The sequence below is a fragment of the Sorex araneus genome, chromosome 4, assembly GCF_027595985.1.
Source record: "Sorex araneus isolate mSorAra2 chromosome 4, mSorAra2.pri, whole genome shotgun sequence".
NCBI lineage: Eukaryota > Metazoa > Chordata > Mammalia > Eulipotyphla > Soricidae > Sorex > Sorex araneus.
Window position 1 is genome coordinate 82,655,386 of NC_073305.1, and position 19,531 is coordinate 82,674,916.

Sequence of the window (19,531 nt, forward strand, 5' to 3'; positions counted from 1 at the left end):
CATGAGCCAGGAGTAACCCCTGTACATCTCCGGGTGTGACCCCCCCAAGAAAAAAGACTATCACCAGTTATGTGAAAAAATATAGAGCACTTTTGTGAAACCATAACAATATTACAGCAAATAGGGCATTTGCCTTGCAGTAAGTCAACCAGTTGGATGCCCTGCATCTCATAGGGCCCCCAAGCCCACTAGGGGTGATTTCTGAGTGCAGAGCCAGGAGGAAGCCCTGAGCACCATTGGTGTGGCCAAAATAAAAAAAAAAAAGAGCACTTTTGGGATAGTATTTGCAGATGGGGAAATACAGGACATTATATAATTATTAGTGTTTGATGAGCAATGACTATTTCATATTCTTTGGTTCTCAGGCATAGTCTCCAACTATGATGTAAACTCTGAATAAATATACAGATTACTCTTTTGGCAAGAAGCTGAGGAAAGGCACCACTAGAATAATAATAGCATAACATTAGCAGAAATAAAAATAGTAATAGTAACACTGTAGCACTGTTGTTCATCATTCTGTTGTTCGTCGATTTGCTCGAGCAGGCACCAGTAACATCTCCATTGTGAGACTTGTTGTTACTGTTTTTGGCATATCGAATATGCCATGGGTAACTTGTTGGGCTCTGCCATGTAGGTGGGATACTCTTGGTAGCTTTCCGGGCTCTCCGAGAGGGACAGAGGAATCGAACCTGGGTCGGCTGCATGCAAGACAAATGCCCTACCCGCTGTGCTATCGTTCCAGTCCAAAAATTGTAATAGTAGGAATAATAAATAATAATAATAATGGCCTCAAGGAGGTCAGGAAACTTTCCCAAATCGAGGCCCTGACTACTCCTGAGGGCCCACGGTTCTTGTGGAAGAGAGAATGTGAACTGTCAGTGTTTTCACTGGTGAGGAAACCTAAGTTCAAAGGCAAAAAAAAAAAAAGAGAGAGAGAGAACAAAAGGCTTTTCAGAGACACACGGAACATTACAGATGTCCATTTTTAAGGGATGGAGTTTCTGGGGTTAAGGCCCTTGCATTGCATGCAACCAATATGGGTTTGATATACAGAACTTCATACGGTCCCCTCAGCAGCATTACCAGATGCGGCCCAAGCACTTCTCCCCACTGCTGCTGCCCCAGGCCACAGTACAATGTGATGGTCTATAAACTACAAGGTCTAGTGGTGAACACTGACCGGGGACCCCAAAAATCAATGGTAGAGAGTACATCTCTGGTTTGATCCAGAGTACCCACGCTTCCTCGCCTGTCAAGATAAACAAATTCTGGAACTAAGTTTGGTGGGTGTAAAGGGCCATTCTGCCTCCAGGCACTTAACACAAGAAACCTTGCCTCTCTTCAACTCCATTTCTTATCTAAAAAAGGGGATTATAGTTACTCTAGGGACCCCTGAGAGGATTCTCTGTTGTTTTGTGGAAAGTACTTCAAACAATACATTCAGGCCTAAGCCAAGATTTATGTAAGTGTTAAGGGAAAAAAATCACTCAGTATTTTCTGCATCCCTTCACATTTTAATCTCCCCCGAAAGGCAAACTGTGTACTTCTATAAACTTACCATGCAGTGAGTTTATGCACATGTTGTTGCTTGGTATTTTCCTTTCTGGAAGTCTATTCTGACTCAAACTGTCTTTCTTGCTGGGATCCCACAGCTAAATCAGGGAGCCTCGCAGGACCTTAGGCTGTGGTGCAGGTCCCCTCAGAATGCAGCCAGGTTACTGCTGATACACGCTCTTCTGTCCTTCCCTCTTCCCTTCCTCCAGCCTCCTCCCATCTTTCTGGAAACAGAAAGTTCCAGTGTCTGAAAACACTGACAGTTCCTCTTAGCTACCCTCTTGCATGTTTCTCTTCTCTCCTGCAAAACTTTGTTTTTGACCAGTCATCTGTTCTCGGGCACTCAGGTTTTTCCAGAATCTGGCTATTGTAAACAGTGCTGCAATGAACATACGAGTGCAGATGTCATTTTGACTATACTTTTTTGCATCTCTGGGATATATGCCCAGAAGTAGCATTGCTGGGTCAAATGGGAGCTCAATTTCTAATTTTTTGAGAATTGTCCATACTGTTTTCCAAAAGGGCTGAACCAGTCAGTCTGAACCAGCTGTGAAGGAGAGTCCCATTCTCCCCACATGTGCGCCAACACTGGTTGCTTTTTTTCTTTCAGATATGGGCCAGAACACGGCAAGTATCATGTTTAAGTGAAATGAGTCAGAAAGAGAAGGATAGACATAGAAAGATTGCACTCATCTGTGGAAGGAAAAGTAACAGAATGGGAAACTAACACCAAGAATAGTAGAAATTAGTACCAGCAGGATTACTCCGCAGCTTAGAAGCCGGCCTCACATGCTGGGGGAAAAGGCAGCTCAGATAGAGAAGGGTCCACCAAGTAAAGGGTGCTAGGAGGGTCTGTTCGGGATGGGAGATGTGGGCTGAAAGTAGACTTATAGACCGAACACGATGGCCAATTAATACCTCTACTGCAAACCACAACACCCAAAAGGAAAGAGAGAGCAAAGGGGAATGCCCTGCCTTAGAGGCGGGGTGGGGTGGGGGGAGGATGGGGTGGGGGTGGTGGGAGGAATGCTGGAACCATTGGTGGTTGAAAATGGGCACTGATGGAGGGATGGGCACTCGACCACTGCACGACTGAAATGTAAGCACGAAAATTTGTAAGTCTATAACTATACCTCAGGGTGATTCACTAATAAAAAAAAAATTAAAAAAACAACTATTTTTGATTCCTTTCTCTCTCTTTTCGATTCCTTTCTCTCTCTTTTCACTAAATGCACTTCATTCTTTGATGCTTTCTTCCACTCTCTTGACTATAAACCCTGACAGTGACAATTTCTCAACCTATGTCTAGATCTTTTTTAGAGTTTCTGTGCCATATAATTAAATGGTTACCACGGTTTCTTCACTAAAAATTGCAGTGTGTTCAGTATTTTTCTCCCGTATCAAGTCTTCCCTCTACAGTTGTCATTCACCGTATTATTTCTCTGAAGTACCACACACCAAAAATTTACTCTTTCCTCCCCCTTCCTTCCTTTGTTCCTTTCCCCTTTCTTCATTCCCTCCTTCCTTCCCTCCTTCCTTCCCTCCCTCCCTTCTTCTCTTTATTTCCCTCCTCCCTCCCTCCATCCATCCCTCCCTCCCTCTCTCCCTTCTTTCCTTCCTTCCTTCCTTCCTTCCTTCCTTCCTTCCTTCCTTCCTTCCTTCCTTCCTTCCTTCCTTCCTTCCTTCCTTCCTTCCTTCCTTCCTTCCTTCCTTCCTTCCTTCCTTCCTTGCTTTCTCACCTGGTTGTACTCAATATTCATTCTTGACTCTACACTTAGGGGTCACTTCTCAGGTGATGTTTGGGAAACTGCATGTGATGCCAGGGATTTGAAATTTGAAACTGGGTCTGCTTCATGCAAGACAAGAGCCTTCCCTGCTCTACCATTACTTCCGTTTATTTTTCATCAAAATGCTGATCCCCTCAGTCAGTGCTAGTAAGGTAACAGAAAGTTTACTGACTATCTTAGCTGACAGGATTGTGTAGTAGGGACCCCTTTCTCACTTTCTTAGTGTGTTTTCTTATTTGTTCAAATGAATCTCCAATATAGAAATTCCAAGTACTGGAAAATGCATTTTGGAAGCATTTTTTTTATATTATCTAATTCACTGGATTCCAGAAAAGGTTAGACTGATAATGATAATTATCATTATCATCATCATACCGTTGATTGTCAAATATCTTGAGCAGTCTCAGTTACTGTCTCCATTCGTCCTAGCCCTGAGATTTTAGAAGCCTCTCTTTACTCGTCCTTTCCAATGGTGTCACATTGGAAGCTCTTTAAGGGTCAGGGGAATGAGACCCATTATTGTTACTGGTTTTGGCATATGAATATGACATGGGGAGTTTTCAAGGCTCTCCCATGCGGGCAGGAAACTCTCAGTAGCTCACCAGGTTCTCCCAGAGGGAGAAGTAGGCTATAAGATGTCTAGGGTTCCAGGAGCTTGTTTCTATAGTCTCTGGATGTTGGCTTTTGGTGGGATTAAATGGCGCTGGGGGCAGTCTCTATGTGTGACGGCCTAGCTACTAAAAAATTGGGGATCTGGGTGGGAGAGGCTCCGAGCAGGCTTTGAGGTCTCAGCCCTGGGTCCCACACATATGGGTTCCTCTGCCCGTTCCTTCATGTGTGAGGCTTGTCTGAACATGTGGAGAGGGGCCTCAAGTACGGCTGTGGCTAGGGTCCGGAGGTATTCTGGTGCGGGTGTTCTGCTCGGGATGGGGATTGAAACTGAAACCCACCTCCTCCAAGGGGCTCCAGTGAAGACAGCCAGGCTCGGGGGCAAGAGACTCTCTGTGTCGCTCTCTTCTGAGAGCTTGGTTTTATAGTCTCTGGATGTTGGCTGTTGGTTGGTTGGTTTGTTGGAGAATTTCTCTATTATTAATTATAGGTTGGAAACCAGAATTCCAGCATTTTCTTTTCTCTCTGATTCTAGAATTTCTTCTGTTCTTTTGAATGAGAGCATGGAGTCCCCCAAAAACTTGTACTTAAGGAAAGAAAATCTGGATGTCTGAATTTGGAGGTGAAAACTTTTGTGTGGTCAATTGTATCTTGTTCACTCTCACATGCTTGCTGATCAAACACAAATCTTGAAAACTCACTGGAATGGTACATCTCTATATAGAGAACCTAAATGGTGTTCATTCAAATAAATTAGAGTATCCAGTCTTAATGACCCATTTATAATAATCATAACTTGTTTTCATACCATTGTTAAAAATGCACTTAAACTCATTTAAAGAATAATAAATAGGAGAGTTAGGAGCTATTCACTTATTAAAATTTTTTTCTTAATCTATGAGATTGGTAGTTTGTCGGCTGGATTCACAGAGCACTGTTGCAGAGAGTCCTCCAATCACAGCTACAGAGCAAGCTGGGAACAGAATGGGCACCTCTGCCAGGCTTGTTTTCTCTCCTGTCTCCGAAGCTGGCAGAAGACAAGCCATTCTCCAGACGCGGTCCTGGGAGGTTACAAGGAGCTACTTAAATAGGAGAATAAGGATGAATAAATAATATATAGGGGTCAGTGCATAAATACTAAGAAGGGAAATATAGAGATGGAATGGAAAGTAGGTCCGGAATGTGACAGTGGATGGGATAAAAGAGTAAATTGTGCAAAATGACACTAAGATTAGTGATACTCATGTGACAAAAGTAAAACATTCAAATATTTTGTCTTACACCTGAGTGATTTCACTTCATAAAGGAACTCTCAAGCACAGCTGTTGGAAAGTTGCCTGATTCAACTCCTATGGAAGACAGCATAGAAGTTTCTTATGAAAGTAGGAAAAGAACTGCCATATGACCCAGCAGTGCAACGTCTTTCTATCCATCTCTAGATACAAAAAATATTGATTCAACCATGTCCAGTTTGGGATTGAAATGGGGGTAAGACAAAACAGCAAACCTCTGAGGACATTGCTGAGGTTCACCGTGACCAAGGAGTCCTCCCTTCCTTAGAGAAAAGTCAAGAACAGGCCTTCTGGGAGGACTTTGCCAGGTGATGGTGCAGACCCTGGAGGATGGCCTGGCCATGTCACAAGGAACAAAGCATCCTCCTCCAAGGAGCCATGAACCACTGATGCAGCCTGAACACTCAGGACAGAACTTCTCTTTCTCAGCCTGCAACCATTTATTTATTCTAAGCTATTATCCCAATCAGCCATCATATGAATCTCTATCCCTGAACTTAAAGTACAACTGAGGGAGGGATGGGTTGGGGGTGGACATGAGTCCACCATCTTCTCACATTGCTGGGTCCTGAATAAACTTTTGTTTCTCATATCAAAAAAAAATTCATTCAAAAGGACATACATATACATTATTTGTTGCAGCACTTAGCACAGTAGCTGATATATGAAATAACCTTAGGTATCCAACAACTGATGAATAGATAAAAAAGAGTGTAGTACCTACATAATTGAAAATGTTTGTAACAGCAAAGAACAACCAAATCATGGAATTTGCTGCAACTTGGATGGAACTGTAGAATACCATGCTAAGTGAAGTGAGCAAGAAGAAGAAATATTGGATGATCTCATTTATTTGTGGTATATTGAATATAATAGGAGGAAGAGATAGAAGGTATCAAGGGGGATGACTATATTACCTTTAACCCTAGATTATAGACATAAAATGACAGGTAAATTGAAGGGGTAGTGAGCAGTTAGTAGAGATACATAGGAGGTCACAAAAGTTAGGGTCCAGGCCCTCAGGAACCTGGTGGTACAGAGGTGTGGTATATGTGTATATCCAAATTACAGAGTGAACAATATTGTAAGCATGAAATCAAAATTACAAAACCAAGACTTAAAAATATACCAGTTAAAAAATATATACCAGTCAAAGAAGCTGGCTTGGGGGTGAAAAGGAACCTGAACATTGGTAGACATTGGTGATGGGACCGGTTTTGAAACATTGTGTGTCTGAAACTTAATTACAAATAACTATGAGTATGCAAATCGTGGTGCTTTAATATTTTAATAGGTCTTTGAAATGTTAAAACATACAAAAGTTTAAAAGAGTCTTGCATTTTATATATTTTGTTGTTGTTTCTAACATCTGAGAGAAATTCCATTCCATAAAGGGCACATTGGTCTAAAGTAGTGAACTATGTCCTCAGCAATATTTTTCATTAAATCCAGTGTTTCATAAGACTACTTTTTATGATGGCCTGCATGTAATAGATGGTTCAGTGTCAAACTGAAACTAAAGAAAGACATATTGGAAGAATCATTTTGGTTCTGTCTAGTCTTCTATAAAGTAGGATAAACAATATTATTGACCTCATTGGTTTGTTTTGAGGATAAAAATAGCTTATATATGTGACTAGCACATATCATATACATATATAAATTATATATATAACATATGTTAGAGTAGCACTCTAGCACTCATTTTTAAGTTATTAATAATCAAAGGGACATTTGATTACTTGTAGGACATTTAAAGACTTCACAAATTTAAGCCGTACATGTAAGAAATATATTTTCTTGTTGCTGCACTTTTGGTCATAGTTAAGAAGTGATAGTTTGAAGGCTGAAAAGAAAGCCCAAAGGGATGAGTTCATGCTTTGCATTAAATCCCCTTCATGCTTTGCTTTAAAGGCTACATGGTCTTTGAGCACCTCCAGGAACACCCCTAAGCACCAATATAGAAGTAGAACAGAATGCTGATGGGGTGTGGTCTCAAAGCAAACAAAGAAGTGAGAATTTAAGATTATTCTTTCTGGCAAGAAGCTTACCAACACAGACTGGAGAGACAGTACAGGGAGTAAGGTATATGTCTTGCATGTGGTCAACTTTGGTTCAATCCCTGGCAGCACACCTGATCCCCAAGAACTGCCAGGAATCACTACTGGAAGAGAGCCAAGAACAACCACTAAGTACTCAGCATGGCCCCCAAAGAAATAACCTTACACCCAGAAATCATATATGGAAAATAAAAGGAAGAGTTATGTGCCTTGATAATCAACCAAATAGAGCAGTTGTTGAGTTCTTTAATGAAAGATTGGAACCACATCTGAACACAAGGTGAATGCAAAATCAGTTCTCTACTATGAACATTGATGATCTACCTATTGAGGAATTTAAATGTTTCTCTGGGAAGAATGATGTTATTTTGGGACTGGAGCATTAAATATAGATCAATGTTAGAAATTTTAGTATATGAGTAGTTAACCTAAATTCCTTCTCTTGTGGGATCCCAGGTGGTTTTCAAGGGCTCAAGGTCACTCTGGTGGTGACCAGCTAACCAATCAGTGGAGCTCAGTGGTCTATAGGGTCACAATCTGTATTGCTTGGAAGGCCATGCAGTGCCATTGGTGAAATCTAATCCCTGTACCATATTTCCAGGTATAAAATTAATTCTTTTGAAGTCATATATACCAGCTATTTATTGAGACATTTATGATGGACTGAAGCAATAGCACAGAGGGTTGGGCGTTTGCCTTGCATGTGGCCGACCCGGGTTCTATTCCTCCGTCCTTCTCAGAGAACATGGCAAGCTACCAAGAGTATATAGCCTGCATGGCAGAGCATGACAAGCTACCTGTGGCATATTCAACATGCCAAAACCAGTAACAAGTCTTACAATGGAGATGTAAATGGTGCTCGCTCAAGCAAATTGAAGAACAATGGTATGCCAGCGCTATAGTGCTACATGATAGAAAAGTTTAACTACAAATACAAGAATGAGGATATTAGTTCCCCCTCCACTATGAACAAGAGATTCTGACCTGATTATGATGATGATGTTATTTTCCCAGAAAGTTAGCCATTTATTTTGATGACCATGAATTACAAAGCAAACAATGATCTTTATAAATTTATTGTCTCAGTTATGTTTTGTGTGATTATTATGTAAAATATTCAGGTTGTTGGCTTTCTTTCCTGGGACTCTTCTGAGTGACATGAGTTCCTGGGCCCCATCCTTTATATTGATTTATTAGGGACTCTTGGATCCCCCACTCTGTAAGGAACCCTAGAATATGTATGTATTCATGGAAGCAGAGGGAAGAAGGCAGAAGATGTTGCCTTTATAGATTCTGGATCATCTGCCTAGTCTTTTGGTGAGTGGTGTCATTTGTATTTGAATATAAAACCCGTATCAAGTAAGTTTTTGTAAAGTAATAAAAATTATTGGACATAATTATGCCTTTAAGTAGTTTATTCAACCTATACTTAAAAATAGAGTGATGTTCACACACCAAAGTACAACAGTTGACACAAGATATCATCTTCCTCCAACTGAGACCTGAGTACTGCCTGTCACCCTCCATAAGTGACTTCTGCCGTCTCAGCATGCTCTCCTTCACACCAAAACCCCTATGCTTGCTCCTCCCATTTGACATTTCAGAGGCCTTTGGAACGGAAAGCATATCTCCCTCTCTTCTAGCTCAGTCCAGGCAGAGTCTGTACCCAACCTCTACTATCTCAGCAGATCTACCTTCACAACTCATGAGCTCTACTCTTAACACCTACAACTTCTCACACTTGTCACATTTATACCTCTTGTTACTGAGTAAGCATAGGCAGTGAAGGAAAAGAGAAACACTCAATCTAATCCTGCAGAGATTCTCAGAGGGCTAACTATAAAGATTCACCCTCAGCACAGCAGAAACATAGCAAACACAGCAAACATGTTGAAGCCCAGTAAGCTCAATGAGTTAAAATAATAACACATAAAGTTCTACCAGTACCAACCAACTCTGTAAACTCTCAGAGTGATTTTAGTGACACAATGTTGAAGAAGTTTAATGAACTCAAAGAAATGATGGCACAAGGTAGTCAGCAAAACACAAGAAGGTGTAAGAGCCAAAATGAGAAAACTACATCAGAAATGATAGACATGAAGAGCATAGAGCATACTATGATTATATTTAAAAACTCAATAGGAGGTCTAAAAGCAATAAAACAACCTGGCTAAAAGATCGAGGCGCTCCAAGACATGGTTCAGGAAGCCTCTGGAAAAAACAGAAGTTGGAAAAATGTCTAAAGAAAAATGAATAACACACCAGTGAACTATGGGGTGAGTTTAAGAGGAACAATATAATAATTACCAGAGTCCCTGAAGAACAGGAAGGCATATTTAATGAAGAACTACCAGTTAATAAAATCATAGATAAGAGTTGCTCAGATTTTCAGATTACAGGCACCCGGATACAAGAGGTTCAAAGGATGCTAATGAAAATAGACTCAAATTGAAAAACTTCAAGACATGTTATGATCAGAAAGACAAAAGCCAAGATAGAGACAGAATATTGAAAGCAGCAAGATCACATAAGGAACTTACTTAAAAGGAAAGCCCATAGATTTGTAGCATATCTTTTAAAGGGGATTTTATGAACCAGAAGAGATTGGTGAGCTTTGGTTAAAAAAAAAAACACCTCAATAAAATGAACATCTCACCAAGAATACTCTATCCAGCTAGATTATCATTCAGAACTGAAGGAGTGACACAGAGCTTCATGGATAGGCAAGAACTTAGGGAAATCAGAATCTTGAAGACAGTTCTGTAAGAGCTGTGAATGGAGCTTCAAAAAACAAGACAAACTTTTCAGCACCTTTCCATTACGTATTCACTCACTCATGGCATTTTGGGTTGCTCTCTACTATATGAATAAAGCTTATGACAATTTTCACATAAAAATTAATTTTTATACTTATTGATTTTAATATTGAAGCTTTGTTATCTAATAAATTTCAATTCTAGAATTAAATCAACAGTTGTGGCTTTTGTCAACATTAAACTGTAGCATTATAGCACTGTCATCCTAAATATAAATATAAAAGATAAATATAAAAGATAAATTAATTAAAAAGAAATATAAAAAGAAAGCTCGGTTTACTTTTAGCTTGCTAAGAAATTTATACTTTTTTCAATAATGAATCAATGTTTCATTTATAGTAAATCTTCTTTGTTCAGTACATTTTTTTACATCTACAGATTTTTATTATAATCTTTTACTTATTAAAGAATTGCTTAATAATTATCTATATAAATATTTTCTAGCATAAAGCCAAAGTTCTTTTTTTAGAATAAACATATTTTTACACTTATAAACCTTTTCAGATTTTCCCCTTAAATTTTTAATTCTTCTCTTAATAAATTGCATGTTCTTCAGATTTATATAGCTCATCTAAATTTTAAAATGCATTAGCATAGGCTTATTCATACTATTAATTTTTAAAATGCATATAATTGTAAAAAAGAAAGATATGCAGTTTTTGACAAACTTATCATTAATTTACAATTTTGAGGAATTTCTGGAGTCTTGTTTTATTAGTCTACATGTGTGCAGATATCACCACCTCTACAATAATCTCCCTCATTTTGGGATAAAAAAAACATAGTAAGGAAGAAGAAATTACCAAAGTCATTGGTACTGAAGCTCTAGTTTACAGAACAAGGCTTACACAGGAGGGGTCTGGTGACTGGGAATGGCTCTTGGGAAACTGAAGGAGGGAAGGAGGCACTCTGGTGATGACTTCGGGGTTGTAATGATGCATGTGTGAAAAATACAATTACAGTACGTTAAATCCAAGTACCTCAATAAGAATGGTCAAAATATGTATATGTAATTGTTTATTTAGTATGGCTTCTAGTGAGTATTTTCTTTTTTTACAAAACGTTTTGCATGATAAAGTTACTGTCACTGTCACTGTCACCCCGTTGCTCATCGATTTGCTCAAGTGGGCACCAGTAATGTCTCCATTGTAAGACTTGTTGTTACTGTTTTTGGCATATCGAATATGCCACGGGGAGCTTGCCAGGCTCTGCCGTGCAGGCGAGATACTCTCAGTAGCTTGCCAGGCTTTCCGAGAGGGGCAGTGGAATCAAACCCAGGTCGACTGTGTGCAAGGCAAACGGCCTACCCGCACAGAGTCACAGATTTAGAAATCAGATTTGTCTAAGAGATCTCTTAATGATAAAATTAAAACCACTCTTCTTTATATTGTTCTTCTATAGCACACATAGCCTCACTGTGTAATGCTGTTCTCAGGTTAAAGGCATAAGTTATGACATTATATATAAAAGATATGACATTCCTATGCTACCTCTCATTGTGGCTTTCAATTGGACTTTGAGATTTGTTCTGATGGTGAGCCTGCCTTAGGGAAGGAATTAATATGGTGAATTTTTTAAAAAAAAAATATGCTGTGGGCACTAGGCATTATTCTGATGTCTGGATGAACTCAAGTGGAGTAACACCAACTGGCACACCCTGTGCTTCCTGCCATCTCTCATTTCCATCACAACCAAGGCTGTCTTAATACTCTCTTTCTCACCTACCAAACCACATCAAAGGAGGCCTTAAGTCTTGTGAAAGGACTTTGGGAAGAGTTCATAGGAAGCAATGCACATCTAAGTCCTAGTTGTTATTGCTTTAAATAAGTTGACAAATCTGTCTTATATTGAATCACATCTTTAATATTTCATTCATTTATTTATCAAGTAAACATACAAACACAGAAACACACACACATACACACTCATACATACATATAGCCAGATAGGTGTTAGTCATTATTATAGGTGTTCAATCTTTTTTTTTTTTTTTGCTTTTTGGGTCACACCTGGCGATGCTCAGGGGTTACTCCTGGCTCTGCACTCAGGAATTACCCCTGGCCATGCTCAGGGGACCATATGGGATGCTGGGATTTGAACCCGGGTCGGCCTCGTGCAAGGCAAACGCCCCACCCGCTGTGCTATCTCTCCAGCCCCAATATAGGTGTTCAATCTTTTGATATTGCATTCCAAATCTGGACACACTTCAGGATCAGGATAGATGGATGAATGCCTGGGATGGAGATAAATTCTTAGAAGTTGTCTCAAATAATTGGTATTTGAGATCAATGGTTGAAATCACTGATGAAGTGAATGCACATGAAAATATGACCAGGAATAAGGGCCTTGGTGCTTCAACTGTAACTGAGTAGGAAGAAGACAAGCAACTAACAACTGAGGTAGAGAAAGAGCAAGTAACAATATGGGAATCAGGAGCAAAATGATAGTATAGTGGGTAGGGCACTTGTCTTGAATGCAGTCAACCCAGGATCTATCCCTAGGACCCTTATGGTCCACCAAGCCCTCTAGGAGTGATTTCTAAATGCAAAGCCTAGAGTAAGCCCTGAGCACCCTGGATGTGACCAAAAATGAACAACAAAAACAAAAAAAAAACACAGAAAAAACCAATACTGGAATAAAACCAAGAAAGACAATTGCCAAATGAGAAAAATACAATCAGAAGAAACTGATCAATTGCAAAATACTGCAGTGAACTGGGAATTAATCAATGGATTCTGACAGTGGGGAGTTATTGAAGACTAGACAAGAATTTTTTGGTGGAATTATGGGAGTTGAAATTCTGTACACATAACAAACTTTCAGTGATGCTAATGCCTTTGGTCTGGGAATTATAGTTTGAGTAGTAATAGTCTAGTGCAGAAGCTAAGATGTTCATTTTAATAATAATTCTCCCCCTTTCCTTTCTTTAGTTGTGTTGTTGCCCTTGCCCGCCTGTGGCACTCCATCACTAGCAGGGATGCTCTCTTGGGATTACATCTTTAGTTGTGGGGTTTGCATGCAAATATCAAGAGTCATACTCCATGGTGGTTGTACTCACATATCTTCTTGTTGAAGTGCTCACCAAGAATTATGGTGATGCACATACCAGGATTTGTTGGGAGTTGAACTATTGGTGTGGAGGAGTTGCGTTTGGGGCCACACCCAATGATACTCAGGCTTACATCTGACTCTTCGCTCAAGACTCACTTCTGCAAGGCTTGGGAAACCATATTCCATATTAGTGCTGGGAATTGAATCCAGGGGGTTGCATGAAAGATTGGCAACTTGATCGCTGGACTTTTTCTCTTTTGACATGCATTTAATATGCTTTTGCCATAGCATCCATATATCTTTTGACTGCAGTGTTTTCTGGGGACAGCACATTTCAGTTGTACTGTTTGCATGCAGTCAGCTGTGCATCACACATGATCCACTCTGTTGTTACACTAGGGGTCCCAGACAGCAGTCACTGGGGCCATACCAAGAGCATATGTGACATTGGCAATCACGCTCATAATCTCATGCTTTAGTCACTGAGCCATTACTTGCTGTCCATACTCCAAGGCTTTAATTTTTTTAAAAATAAGGGAGGGAAGGGAGAGCACGTGGTTATTACAGATTATAAAAGTTATAAAAGGATGATTATATGTCTGATGAAGTTCCAGCCTCTACATAGTTATTTTCTCAGTGAAATGTGAAATAAGGTCATCAGCTGATAGTAAAGATGGGAGAGAAGAGTTTGGCAGGCAGGTTCAGGATCAATTATGGCATGTAGTGATAAATTTAATGTGAGGATTATTAGTAGGCCTTTTCCTCTGAATATGTTTTGCTAAGCAATTATTGGTGCAAAGTATGCAGGTGGTCAGGTTTAAGCACCATTACTGGGAGAAGAGAGAAAGGGCCAGAGAGTGAAGAATTTTCACAAGAGAGATATTATAATGATCAATGACAGATTTTTGGTTAAATAAGGAAAGAGGAGGAACCATAGAATGAGAAATTACTCAAGCAGGCTGAGCGGGTGACATGATGGGTATAGTGGGTAAAAAGGTAGCCCAAAGTATAAGAAGCAATGAGTTGCGGAAATAAAGGTAGTCAGAAAGCAAAATGCCTTTCTGAGATCAATAAGCACATTCACCCTACAGGGCAGCATTTCGATGAGGGGTGTTGGAGCAGGCTTCCAGTACTGGATCGGGGAAGCTCCTTGGAGAATAGTCAGGGAACAAAGGGGTGAAGGAGGTGGAACACTTACTGCAGTATTTCTCAAGTTTGGGCTGTGATTTCATGAAGGGGTTATTAACACCCAGAGAGCTGGGACTCATTTCTAGAATTTCTAATTCACTGGTTGGGAATTAGGTGGATTAGGTGATATTGACATCACAGGTTGCAGAACTATGTTTGGAAGCTCAGGTTTCCAAATGATCAACAAGTTAGATAGAATCAAGAATTAGGAGGATTTTTTTTTTTAGTAGAGAAAGTTACATCCATCTGGAGCTAAAATTGTTAAAACAGAGGGGAGATGATTCAGAAACTGGTCATAAACAGCTCAGTGAACTATAGTGGAGAAAATCCAAAAAAATACCATTCAATATTTGGCTTGGTCTCATTCTGTTCTTTTGTTTCATTTCCTTTTATTTCAATTTTGCTTGGCTTGGCTATAACTGGTAGTGCTGAGAGTTGCTACTGATGAGGTATTTGGAGGACCATGAGGTGTTAGGAATCAAATCTGGGTCTCCAGCTCTGTGAGTTATCTCCTCTGCCCTCATTGTCAGCAACTAAAACAGGCTTCTGGAGCCTGACTGATGTTATGAGATATATGATCTCAGAGCCTTTGTTCTTTTCTCTTCTCATACGTAGGGCAGTGCAAATATAATTACTTTATTATATTTGAAACTATAGAGTTGAAACTATAAAGTATGTAATAAATGCTTAAGTACTTAAGGAAGTATTGACATGGAGTACACAGTAAACCAACAGCTACCGGTTATTTGTTCTTTTGCTTGTATTCTTTGTGTAAATGAACTCTGAAATCCTCTATCTTGCTTTGCTCTCTTCCTCTAGCTTGATGTGAATTTCTTGAACGATTTTCTCTCACCACCCCTTTTTACCCAAGAAATGCAATACCGGAGAGGCTGCCAAAAGTATCTTGGATTCATTATGTATTTGATTTTGATGAAGATTTTTCACCACTGTGTGTTTAAAAACCTTTTACTATTGCCAAATCCTTTGTGACCCCTACATTCAATGACACAACTCCATACAGAGTCCATCAGCTTAAGAAGCTAGACTCTGTACTTAATATTGTTTGGAATTAGAAGCTTTGCCTCTCTCTAACAAAATGCATTTTAGGTAACCTAAATATTCATTCCTTTAAGCAAAAATGTTGTAAATGACTTTGGCCTAATAGGAAAACACAGTCGTCATACAGATGGCAACTATAATTACAGAAATGATAATTGTTTTCTTCTCTGAAAAGGTCTCTCAGCCATTAAAGAAATGCATTTGCCCACAACTCTTTTGCACTCCGTTTTCTCTAGATCTCATGTACAAGGAAAATCTAAGTAAAACTACATTCAAAACAAAAGAAACCATCTCAACTCTTCTTTAATGTCATTAAATAATCCCATGGACAACATATTCACTGTAACAAGGCTATACTTGAGTTTCAGTCACTCACATCATACTCCCTGCATTAGGTCCGTATGATTCAGCTAGCAAAAAGTATTAGGTGACTGTTCAGGAAAACTTGGGGTCCATGTAATGTATGTATTTTTCTCCTAGTTGATGAATTTCCATATAAAATAAAAAAATAAGAGAGAGGAAAAAAGAGAATTGAGGAGAGGTAAGTTGAGTCAGTAGAGGAGAACGGAGGGAAAAAGAGAGAGAGGAGGGAAAGGCAGAAGAGGAGGTGAGAGGAAACAGAGTAGAGGAGAAAAGGGAGGGAGCGGAAGGGAGGCGAGAAACACGCAGTTTAACAAATACTTTTTTTTTCATTTTCCAAAGGGTTTTCCCAGAGTCATCCTGCTGAATATTTTCAAACTTTATCTCACAAATGTTAGCCTTTCTAGGTCACTGTTTAGCATCTGAGTCTAAACTTAAAGTCATAAATACTTAAAACTTTAACTTTCATACTTTTTAAAAGCTGGTATACAGTATGCTGATTTCCCTTTGCCACTTTACTATGCTGATTAGTTTGAAAAACAATACTAAAAAACATGGCTTAAAAGCTGAGTCATATAGCGAACATGGAAAAAGAAAAATCAATTTACGTGTTTCTATTTTTTCACACTCTTTCTCGTCTCCTCCTTAGTATCAGAATTGATAACACTTTCTATCTAATTCAAAGAAGGAGAAATTGAACATTCCAGGCTAACAGTTAAATCAATATTAGAATATGGAAGGTGGCTGTAAGTTTAATGTCTTTCAGAGTACCTGTTCTACTGTTGGTCCACAACAAAAAACTAATAAATATTGATCATCTGACATAGTGTGCAATTTATAAACCTTTCATTGTCTGTTCTTCCAGTGAGTCATAATATCAACTGCTTTGAAATAAACCTTCCCAGACTGCCACAGAGCCTGTCTGTTGGCAACTGAGCATTATTGCTTCCTTCTCTGCTTTCCCTTGTAAAGCAGGATCTATCCATATGGGCACTGCATTTTCCAGAAATTTACCAGCAGGGTTGCTGCTGATTAGAGGCATTTGGAAGATGGAAGAAAAGCAGAGGACCTACTTGTGACCTTCTAGCAGAAGCAAAAGACACATATGCTTGGTAGCTGTGAAATTCACAGAGCTTAAAGGCAGCTGTGACTGCTGTTCTGATGCTGGTCTATCCTATAGGTAGGCAACTCCCGACTTCTTGAAATCTGTGGAGACCTTTCCATTGTTCCTGATAAAACCTGTCTGATATATCCAAGCAGAGGAAGAAGATAAATTCAGAAACAGAGATTCACAGCAGGAATCTTTGATGTGTAGGTGGGTCTCCTAAAGGGGCATAGCCATAAACGACAAAACCAATGCCACCTAAAAACACACTAAGTGCTTTGGAGCTGAAAAGAGTGGGAGGTAATTCCAGTACAACACTCACCAGCTGTTTGAATAAGTAAAGTGAAAGTAGTTGACTTCTCTGTAAAGTGGAATTAGTGATAATCCTTTCCTCATAGATCTGTTATATGTTGAGCAAATTACTATTTGAAAAATTTGCAAGGTAAGAAATGGCAATTGAATGGTTAACTTGAAATGATTTTTGCTTAAGAAAGAGTTGATTTAAAAACACAATATTTCTTGGGCCCCAAAGATAGTATTGTGGAATAGGTACTTGCCTTACATGTGGTGGCTGATCCACGTTTGATCCCTGGCACCACATATGGTTCTCGGAGGAGCCCTAAGCACAGAGTGATCCCTGAGCACAGAGCCAGGATTAAGCCCTAAACACCATCCACAGTAGCACAAAAATAAAAGAACGCGCTGCTTCCTTAAAGCTACTGACTTAGAAAATGAGAAATTCATTCCTATGCTCAAGACAGTCTTGAGGTTGTACCAACACCCCAGGCAGCACATTAGAAAAGAGTAATTTCCATTCAAAAGAACAAAAGCAACCAGTGCTGGCATGGATGTGGGGGGAAAAGGGATGATCTTTCACTGTTGGTGGGAATGTCAACTGGTCCAGCCTTTCTGGAAAACAATATGGAGATTCCTTCAAAAGCTAAAAATTGAGCTTCCACATTGACCCTGCAATACAACTTCTGGGAATATATTGTTGCGTGAACGTTCGTATGGTCGGAGGCGCTGAGATAAGGAACGCGGAAGAAATGTGTTTCATGGAGGTCCAAGGCTCTCTCTGGCTCTTAGCAAAGGTAGAGAGCCCCGTGATCTCCTTTTATTGATCATGGTACCTTTAAAGGGCGCAATACAGTGACATCACCAAAGGCATCAAAAGAAGTTACAGGAAGAACATTGAGGCAGTAGAATATGCATTATTTCCTTGCATCTGCAGGCCAGTAATCTTGGCCTCTGGAAAGAAGATACAAAACCAAAACTGAAACCTTTCTTGGACTAAAAGCACTTGCATTTACATCCCAAAGACAAGGCTGGGATGCCACATGAAATCTACATGTCAATTACAAAACTAGGCAGGCACCTGAAATCTACTTCCCAAAGACTAGGCTGGGCCAGAGTCTGCATTTTGCAATCTCAAAGGTCAGGCCTGGCTAACACCAGAGATCTGCCTGTCAAAGACCAACCAGGCTTCTATGAGAGAAGGAAAACTGCTCTTTTCAATATACTGAAATTATTTTCTGAAGGCAACTTGAAGGGGGAAAATGTTCCTGCCTGTAGTACAGTCTATGTGGGCTCACCCTGATAGCTCAGTCCATCCCCAACATCTGAGGATGCAAAAAAGCACAGTAGAAATGACATTTGTACCTTATTGTTCATTGCAGCACTGTTCACAGTAGCCAGAATCTGGAAACAACCCAAGTGCCCGAGAACAGATGACTGGTTAATGAAACTTTGGTACATCTACACAATGGAATACTATGAATACTATGCAGCCGTGAGAAGAGATGAAGTCATGAAATTTGCTTATAAGTGGATAGACATGGAGAGTATCATGCTAAGTGAAATGAGTCAGAAAGAGAGGGAATATATAGAAGGACTGCATTCATTTGTGGAGTATAAAATAATATAACATGAGGAGTATAAAATAATAACATCACACCCAGGACAGTAGACACAAGGGCCAGGAAAATTGCTCCATAGTTGGAAGCCTGCCTCATGAATGAGGGGAGAAGGCAGCTGGAATTAAAGAAGGGATCACTAAGAAAATGATGGATGGAGGGATCAGTCAGGAGGGAGAAGTGTGTTGAAAGCAGATAAAGGATCAAATGTGATGGCCTCTCAGTATCTTATTGCAGACCATAATGCCCAAAAGTAGGAAGAGAGTATGAGGGAAATTGCCTGTCATGGAGGCATGGGGAGGGTGGGAAAGTGGGGTGTATACTGGGGAGATTGGTGGTGGGTAAGGTGCACTGGTGGAGGAATGGGTATTTGAACATTGTATGATTGTAACTCAAACATGAAAGTTTGTAACTGTATCTCACAGTGATTCATTTTTTTTTTTTTAAAAAGAAGAAAATAGTAATTTCCAAGCCCAATGTCCTGAGTTTCCCAGTGGATGAAGCTTCCCAGCTCCAGTGTCCTTCTCAGCCTTGGATGAAAATAACTATATTTGCAACTTGGCCATTCACTTGTGCACAAGCTTTAGCACTGAATGATTTAAGACTATTTAAACAGAATGAAACACACTTCTCAAAACATGAAAGCACTGCTACCCTCAAAAATGTTTAAAATAGTTTTGTGGAAAACCCAAAGAGATTCCAACTGAGCCACTATAAATGCATCCTAGACAATG

General features: G+C 39.7%; 1 protein-coding gene and 1 non-coding gene across 4 annotated transcripts in view; both read right to left on the reverse strand.

Moving 5' to 3' along the window:
* The window catches only part of PTCHD4 (patched domain containing 4), a 206,938-nt gene that overhangs the window by 61,843 nt on the left and 125,564 nt on the right, over positions 1–19,531 (reverse strand). The window lies entirely within an intron of this gene.
* On the reverse strand, positions 4,886–5,024 carry LOC129404681 (small nucleolar RNA SNORA7). Its single transcript, XR_008630050.1, has one exon. It is a non-coding gene; the product is annotated as a small nucleolar RNA SNORA7 (small nucleolar RNA).